The sequence below is a fragment of the Xenopus tropicalis genome, chromosome 1 (genome assembly GCF_000004195.4).
Source record: "Xenopus tropicalis strain Nigerian chromosome 1, UCB_Xtro_10.0, whole genome shotgun sequence".
Classification (NCBI taxonomy): Eukaryota; Metazoa; Chordata; class Amphibia; order Anura; family Pipidae; genus Xenopus; species Xenopus tropicalis.
In genome coordinates, this window is record NC_030677.2 from 87,682,981 (window position 1) to 87,692,655 (window position 9,675).

General features: G+C 37.4%; 1 long non-coding RNA gene across 1 annotated transcript; it reads right to left on the reverse strand.

The window, feature by feature from the left end:
• Nucleotides 1–369: 369 nt before the first annotated feature.
• On the reverse strand, nt 370–1,809 carry LOC116408311. The gene is made up of 2 exons (XR_004220863.1): nt 1,266–1,809; nt 370–487 (listed from the first exon to the last, which is right to left on the reverse strand). It is a non-coding gene; the product is annotated as an uncharacterized LOC116408311 (long non-coding RNA).
• Between the last annotated feature and the right edge of the window lie 7,866 nt (nt 1,810–9,675).

Genomic DNA, 9,675 nt, shown 5'->3' on the forward strand with positions numbered 1-9,675 from the left:
ATTTTAACATCCCACTAAACCCCATAATTGACACTTCGTCAAAAAAATCATACTTACCATTTTCCTTAATTAGAGGAGTAAATCAAATATTACATACAAATTTGCTTTCTGATATATGGAGAATCCTTCATCCTCAGGAAAAAGATTACACTCACTATTCATGTGTACATAAGAATTATGCAAGGATTGATTATATATTTATAGAACATAAATGATTAGAAATAGTACATAAATCCAGCATTGAAAATTCGTTTCAATCAGATCACTCCCCAGTAACCATGATATTCAAGTTACCAACAATTGTAAACAAAAACTATAATTGGAGATTGAACGAAAATCTTATCTACAAAGAAACACAGAGAGAGAAAGTATTGGAAAAATTAAAATTATTTTTTATTGAAAACTCAGAACAAGACACGTCACAGCATATAAGATGGGAAGCACATAAATGCACAATGAGAGGATATTTGATTTCAATGGGGGCACGCTGCAAAAAAGAAAGGAGAAAAGAAATAAACCAATTGTTAGATGAAATGAACGTATTAGAAACACAACATAAAATCACACAAGTAGAAGAAACATACCAAAAACTAATTGAGAAAAGGAAAGCATTGAAAAATATATTAGACTTAGACTCAAACAAAGCCTTTCTGAGATTCAAACGTAATATATACGAATATAGCAACAAATGTGGTAAATATTTAGCAAATATGTTAAAAACACAATTTGCTAAGTCGTATATATTAAAAATAAAAAATAAAAAACAACAATTGGTAAATAAAACCTCAGACATAGCGAAATGTTTCCAAACATACTATACTAATCTATACAATTTAAATAAACAACAATTAAGCGAAAGAACAAAAGATAAAACGGAAGTTAAAATAAAAACTTTTTAGCACAACTTAAAATACCAAAACTAGATAATGTTACATCTAAAAACCTTGATTTACCCTTTACCAAAGAAGAACTTTCTAAAGTAATCAAGGAATTACCGATAGGAAAAAGTCCAGGCCCAGATGGGTTCTCAGCCAGCTATTATAAAATATTTGAAAATACTCTCAACCCTATTTTACTTGAAATGTACAATACACAAAAGAGAGGTACTCCATTACCAGAACAATCGCAGGAAGCCCACATAACTTTAATCCCTAAACCAGGGAAAGATCCGCATGAATGTTCTAGTTATAGACCAATTTCACTTATCAATATAGACCAAAAAATTTTTGCTAAACTTATAGCAAATAGAATAAAAATACACTTACCAACCTTAATACATCCTGATCAATCCGGATTCATACCTGGAAGAGAAGGAAAAAATAATACAGTCAGAACACTTAATATAATAAAGGTCATGAAAAACAGAAACAAGGAAGCCCTAATTATATCAATGGATGCTGAAAAAGCATTTGATAGGATTGATTGGTTATTTATGGAGAATGTACTATATACAATGGGGTTTGGTAATATTTTAATTGAGAAAATAATGTCACTATATCAAAATCCAAATGCCAAAATAAGAATTAACGACTCATTATCGGACAAATTCTTAATCAAAAATGGTACCAGACAAGGATGTCCATTGTCACCCCTTTTGTTTGTCTTAACGATTGAAACATTGTTGATAGCAATTAGACAAAATAAGAATATTAAAGGAATTAATATCTCTAACATGGAACATAAAGTTTCAGCGTTCGCTGATGATCTTTTGTTCTATATAACACTACCGTATATTACTCTACCCAATTTAATGGATCTTATAAATACATTTAGCCAATTATCTAATTTTAAGATTAACTATAATAAATCTGAAATTTTAAATATTACCATACGCCAATATAAAGTTCAAAATCTCAAAAAAATGTTTTCCTTTAAATGGGCCAAAGATGTAATCAAATACTTATATATATTTATATATTTAACTCAAAATGAAAAACTTCTATACTCCAAGAATTATCTACCAGTATTTGAAATGATAGATAAAGATACGCAAAAATGTTCAAACATCTGTATATCATGGATAGGTCGAATTAACATAGTAAAAATGTTAATTCTCCCTAAAATCCTTTATATTCTACAATGTATACCGATAGATATCCCAGGTATATTTTTTACTAAAATCAAAACAAAACTTTCAAAATTTATATGGAAGAACTCTAAACCTAGAATAGCCTACGAAACGCTTACAAGACCAAAAGAAACAGGGGGATTGGGACTCCCGTGCTTATTTACATACTATAATGCAATTCACTTATCAAGAATTATGTTATGGCAAAATGAGAACTACCCCAGCCCAAGCTGCAATTCAGAAAAAGGAGAGAATATTAAATCACTCTCTACATTGATTTGGGTAGAGAAATTACAAAACACAAAAATTAATAAAGCCAATATAACGGTATATCCTACTATCAAACAATGGTTTAAACTAAACAAAAAATACAAACTAGCCCCATATCCCTCTTTACTAATTCCACTATTAAACAACTTAGAGTTTAAGATAGGCATAGAAAATGAGTTACTCAAATTATGGACAGAAAATAAAAAACAAGTCATTAGAATAAATAACTTTCTAGAAAAAAAACAAATGTTAGCAATAGAAAAATTAAGTTTTTTACCAGAAGGAAAAGCTAACCTCTCAAATTATCTATACGAACAAATAAAATAATTTATTAATACACTTCAAATAACAAAGTTAGAAAGAAAACCTCACCTGGTTTGAGAATCTGATTAGTAAGAATACAAATATCCCAAGATCTTTATCATTTTTCTATAAAAAACTGATAGCAAAACATTAAACCACCATTTGCTGAAAAATGGGAGAAAGATCTTAATATTAATTTAACTCCAGAAAACTGGGAAAAAATATGTCAAAACAACTCCAGAATATTCACATCAACGAAGATACAAGAATTCAACTATAAACTACTCTCAAGGTGGTATATGACCCCAGTTAAACTAAAAAAAATGCTTGATATAACTGATATATGTTGGAGATGCAACTCTGAAATAGGGACCTACGAACATCTATGGTACAAATGTAAAAAATTAGAACAATATTGGGTTTATATTCAAAATATTATTAAGTACATTATCACAATAGCCAAAGCAATCATTCCAAGAAAATTGAAAGATACGGAACCACCGACAACAGCTGAATGGATTCACCTATTAGAAGATTCCAAAAATATGGAAGAATCTATAGCATACAAACGTGGAAATATACTTAAACACTTTCAAAATTGGAGATTGTGGTCTGAATACATAGAATCTAACCAGAGAATATAAAGTATCTCCCTATATAAGTTGCAAATCCAACGATGTAAATATTATAAAAGAATTACAATGTATTACATAAAGAACATCTTGTTTAAATCTGAGTAATATACTGTCAACTATTGAAAATTGTCTATAAACCAAGTTAGAACAACAATACTATCAAGAGAATGTAAAACAATAATGCCTTGTCATGTTACTTGTAATTACTTACCTTTATCCTAACCTCCTTCCCCTTCTTCTTTCTGTACCCTAAAATCTGAAAACTAATAAAAAGTTAATTGGAAAAAAAAAAAAAGGATATGGAAAGTCTCAGTTATGAAGAAAGACTGGCCAAGTTTGGTCTGTTTACACTGGAGAAGAGGTGATTAAGAGGTGACATGATAATTATGTATAAATATATAAGGGGATCATATAATAACCTCTCTAATGTTTTATTTATCAGTAGGTCCTTCTACGAGGGGACCCACTCCGTTTAGAAGAATGGAGGTTCCGTTTAAATATTCGGAAAGGATTTTTTACTGTGAGAGCTGAGAAGTTGTGGAATTCCCTCCCTGAATCAGTTGTGCTGGCTGATACATTATATAACTTTAAGAAGGGGCTGGATGGATTCTTAGCAAGTGAGGGAATACAGGGTTATGAGAGATAGCTCTTAGTACAAGTTGATCCAGGGACTGGTCCGATTGCCATCTTGGAGTCAGGAAGGAATTTTTTCCCCTCTGCGGCAAATTAGAGAGGCTTCAGATGGGGTTTTTTGCCTTCCTCTGGATCAACTAGTAGTTAGGCAGGTTATATATAGGCATTATGGTTGAACGTGATGGACGTATGTCTTTTTTCAACCCAACTTACTATGTTAGTATGTGTTACTATGTTACTATATAAACCATATCACTATCGTTCCTTAATTACTTCTTTCTCACAGAATACGGTTTTGCTTTCCTCTTAGTTTTTTCCCCTTCAGTATTTGGCTGCAGACCTTCATTAGCGGGTTTCCATGGAGACCGCTTTCCTACACTAGCGCATTCCCATGGAAACCGCTTCTCTTCTGCGTATGCACATATATTGTTCCGGCTTCAGCATGCTCCCATAGTTACTGCATTGAGTCTAACCTGACTCCTTCCTATACAGAAGGAAGGCTAGACTCGATCAATTGATCACCGCATAGTTAAACTTCAACCGATAGTTTCTCCTGCATGGCCATATCCCCTGAAACTTTCCCGGCATCGCCATATCGCCTTTGTTGAAATGACCGGAAGCCAAGTTTTTTACAGGTATTTTCTTCTAAAGCATTATAAATAACAATTAGTTTTCAGGATAGGGCAATTATTGGGGGAGGGTAGAATAGATTTTTTAGTTAAAAAATGTTAGCGTTACTTTTCCTTTAATAGTTAAAAAACGGCAGCAGTTTAAACTTAAACCAATAAAAGTCAATAGGTGAATTGTGATTGGTGGTTGGTGGGAGTGCCCAATTTTACTAACCTTGAGTCGAAGTCACCCAGTGGTCATCTGGCATAAACAGTGAGTATGACAGCATTTTAAATTGAAACCAATAAAATTCAATGGATGAAATCTGATTGGCAGTTAGTGGCTCAACCCACTTTTCCTATTTTTGAACTGCAGTCCCCAAGTGACCATCTTTGCAAAGTTTGAGTTTGACTGGCTGTTAGTGGCTCCGCCCACTTTTTCTAACTGAACCGCAAATACTCAGTGACTAACTTTGCAAAGTTTAACAACCTTGGAATTAATTATTTAATTAATACTTAAATAATGACATCAGTTTAAATATAAACCAATGAAATTTAATGGGTGGAAATGCAGTGGCTGTTGGTGGCTCCGTCCACTTTTTCTAACCCTAATACATAGTCAGCCACTTACTGTGCAAAGTTTGGGAACCCTGAAATAATTAGTGTGAGAAAGGCAGCATTTTAAATTTAAATCAAAAAAATTCAATAGGTAAAGTCTAATTGGCTGTTGATGGCTCCACCCACTTTTTTAAACCTAAAAATCCAGTCCCCTAGTGAGCCTGGTGTTAATACTGTGAGAATGGCAGCAGGTTGAAAATCAATACTTCAAATTTGATAGGCTATTGGTGGCTCCACCCACTTTTTAAAATTCTGCATAGGTAGTCATTAGGTAATTGCGGCTCAAAGTTTGAGGACCTTAGTATTAATATTTAAAGAATGGCAGCAGTTGAAATTTAAACGTATGAAGTCTACAGGTGAAATCCGATTGGTTGTTGTTGGCCCTGCCCACTTTTTCCACCAAGTGACAAACTGTGCAAAGTTTGGGTACCCTGACATTAAACATAAGCAGTTAAAATTTCCCCACTGAAAACAATGAAAGAAATGTGATTGGCTTTTGGTGGCCCCACTCACTGCTCACTTTTTTAAACCTTGAGTACACAGTCACCCGGTGACTGTGCAAAGTTTGGGAACGCAAACCGTTAAAATTTAATAGGTGAAATCTGATTGGCTGTTGGTGGCTCCGCCCAGTTTTTCAAAACCGCAATTGCAGTCCCCTAGTGACAAACTGTGAAAAGTTTGGGGACCCTGGTGTTACTACTGTGAGAATGGCAGCAGGTTGGATTTCCCTATTGAAAGTTGGTAGGTAAAATCTGATTGACTGACGGTGGCTCAACCCACTTTTTCTAACCTTGAACTGCAGTTACATGGTGCCTAACTCTGCAAAGTTTGGGGACCCTGGTGTTATTACTGTGAGAATGGCAGTAGGTTAAATTTCCACCAACCAATTTTACCATAGGTAAAATTTGGCTGTTCACAGCTCCGCCCACTTTTGGGCATCCAACAATCATCATATTTTCATTCAGGCTTACCCCATGACTATGTGATTCAAGTTTGGGGAGTGTAGCCTCAAAGCTGTAAGATTGGCAGCAGTTTTAATGTCCCCATTAAAGTCAATGGGTGAAATTTAATTGGCCCCTCCCACTTTGGGTCATCCAACAAATGTCGCTGTTTCATTTAAGGTGACCCCATGATTATGTTATTCAAGTTTGAGGGGGTGTAGCTTCAAAGCTACTAAAAAACTTCTAAGTTAATGGGAAAATTGGTGGGTTCGGAGCGGCGCCAAAAAAGGCATGAGGCAGGATCATTTAGAAAAGCACAAGCAACTTGCTCTGCTATAGCACGAAGAAGTGTGGAGAGTTTGGGTGTTGTACCCCTAAAACTGTAGGAGGAGTAGTGTTTAGAAATGGGGGGGGCGCGCTAAGAATAAGAAGAAAAAGCGGAAGGATAAGCTGAAGTCGAAGAACGGTATGTTGGGTTTTTCAACCAAACATAATAAAACTGTAGCCTTATAGAGCAATAGTTTTTTGGCTGTTGGAGTCAGTGACCTTTATTTGAAAGCTGGAAAGAAGGCAGAAAATGATTCAAAAACTATAAAAAATAGTTGCATAGAAATGGCAATTCTATAACATACTAAAAGTTAACTTAATATAAAAAAATTTGTATGGAGCAAAACAAAACACTGCTGAATTTAAAAATCTAAATTTATTCAGTTATACATTTACAAAAATAGGACCATACGCTTGACGCGTTTCGTGGCGTCACGCCACTTTCTCAAAAGCTGCATGGACCATCCTTCAAGGAAATGGCTTTTATGCACCCACCAAGCTCCTCCCATGATGCATTAACCCCATATACATACATATATCAAATAAGGATAAAACAACACACAAACAAAAGTAGCATGAATGAAACAATAATTAAGAAAAAAAATTGTCAATAATATAAAAATACATATCAGCTAATAGCTATAGAGAGACACCTCTTTCACTAGAAAAAGGCAAAGTATTCTTATTGTTTAATAGAAACACGTTAATTCCCATTCTCTATTCATGCCTCCCAATGTTTCCATAGTACCTAACTGATAAAAGCCAGAAGTCTTTTCTCAAAATCACCGTTCCTTAAACTGAAACCCTGAGAATCTATCATCTGAAAGGAGAAATTCATTTTGCCTTCATGTTTCTCAAGAGAATGCTTAGCAAAAGCTGACCTTCTGTCCTTTCTCTCTATAGCTGATAGCTGTTCTAGAATACGTTCACAGACTTTACGGACAGTTTTGCCCACATATTGGGCCCCGCATTCACATGTAATCAGATATATCACTCTCTGTGAAATGCAATTATGTTGTTTAATAACATAAGCCTTCCCAGTATAAGTACTCTTCTACTCTATCGATACTTTCAGATAATGACACGCTTTACATGTAGTCCTACCACATCGATAATTCCCCTTATACCTCAGCCAGGATGAGTTACTATTTACTTGTTTAGAGACATATAAACTCCAGGAAAGTTGAGATGCAGTATCTCTATGCTTCCTATATACTAAATATATACCTATATATATAGGACTGAATAAATTTTGATTTTTAAATACAGCAGTGTTTTGCTCTGTACAAATTTTCTTATATAGGTGCATGGATATGCTCTCTGGGTTCCAGCATCCAAAAAGTCTTCCTGACTAGTCGTCCGTAGTCAGCGAAGTAGGGGCCAGATTGGGGAATTTTCTAGATGTCTGGCATTCCTCCGTCTCTGATCACTGGGTTCTGGATGTTTTAAGAAGGGGCTATCGGCTGGAGTTCGCCTCTCTTCCATCAGTTGACCAATTCATAGTCTCCTCTTTTCCCAACTCAGGAGAAAAAAGAGAGGTTCTGATCCATTATGTAGATTGGTTGGTCGACGAGGAGAAGGCAGTAGTCCCAGTCCCCATAGAAGACCAAAGGAAGGGAGTCTATTCAGTCCTCTTTCTAGTAAAGAAGGTTTCAGGGGGATGGAGACCCATCTTGGATCTCAAGTTCATCAACAAGCATCTGAGGGTCCAGAAATTCAAGATGGAGTCCATCTTTTCCATCATCTCATCTATCCTTCCAGGGGATTGGCTCCTTTCCATCGATTTGAGTGATGCCTATCTCCATATTCCAGTCTGTCCATGGCTCCAAGGTTGTTCTCCAAAGTGTTAGTTACCCTAGTGGCAGCCTTGAGACTGGAAGGTATTTCCATATGGCATTATTTGGACGACATCCTCCTCTCAGCAAGAAACAGGGAGGTTCTGCTGATTCATCGTGACAGAGTCATTTGTTTTCTGGAAGCTCATTGATGGCTCCTGAATATGGAGAAGTGCCAGGTGACTCCAACACAGTCTCTCGTGTATTTGGGAGCTTGGTTCAACACCATTGATGGGTCGGTTTCTCTTCCTCCCCAGAAGATTTTGGCCATCATCAGTCTTGCAAAGTCTTTTCTGCAGAAAGATCCGATCCAGAACTGATGTCTCTCCTGGGCACCATGGCTTCTACTATCCCAGTCACCAGGTGGGCCCGGTGGCACATGAGGCCCTCTCAATGTCTTTTTCTGAACCAATGGGACAGATTCAAGAGGGATTGGGATCAGTCCATTCTTCTGACACAGTCTTTCAAAGATTCGATCCAGTGGTGGCTCTCCAAGGACAACCTAGAAAAGGGTTTACCTCTCTTTCAACCCCAGTGGAAGGTGTTAGTAATGGATTCCTCCACCCTGGGCTGGGGTGCCCACCTGGGCTCCAAATGGGTTCAGGGGATGTGGCCGGTCAGACAGTCAGGAGTTCCTTCCAACATCCTAGAAATCAGCAAAGTTGGGCCTTCAGTCTTCCTCCCGGACGCTTCAGGCCTCGGCGGTTAGGATTCTAATAGACAACACATCTGCAGTCTCTTACATCAAGAAGCAGGGAGGAACGAAGAGCAGTTCACTGCTTCAGGAAGTCCATCCTATCTTATCTTGGGCGGAAAAAAATCTGTTTCTTCTGATGGCGGAATACTTACCTGGGGTGGAAAACCAAGAAGCAGACTTTCTGAGTCGAAACTCAGTGTCGAGTCACGAGTGGAGTCTGAATCATCAGGTCTTCCAGGAATTGTCCAGGAACTGAGGACCTTTGACAATCGACCTCATAGCTACTCATCTCAGCACTCAGTTGCTGAAGTTTTTCTCCAGGAATTTTTGCCCAGGAACAATGGGCACGGATGTCCTTCTCCGGGATTGGTCGTTCAGCCTAGCTTATGCCTTTCCCCCCTTTCCCCTCATCTCCAGAACACTTCTGAAAGTCATTCAAGAGAGGGCAGAGTTAGTCCTGGTGGCTCCGAACTGGCCTCGCAAACCTTGGTATCCACTGCTTCTGAAGCTCACAGTAGCTCCTCCGTGGCCCCTTCTCGTGAGGAGAGATCTGCTGAATAAGGGTCCTCTCTTACATCTGAACCCATCTGCTCTTCAGGCCTGGAGACTGAGCGCAAAAGACTTTCAGGGCTAGGTCAAAAATGTTGTTGATACCCAGGAGAACCTGGCGGGGGGAGAGTTCGGGGCCTGGGGGGAGAACTCAAGGGCCTGGGGGGAGAAATCAAGGGCCTGGGGGGAAA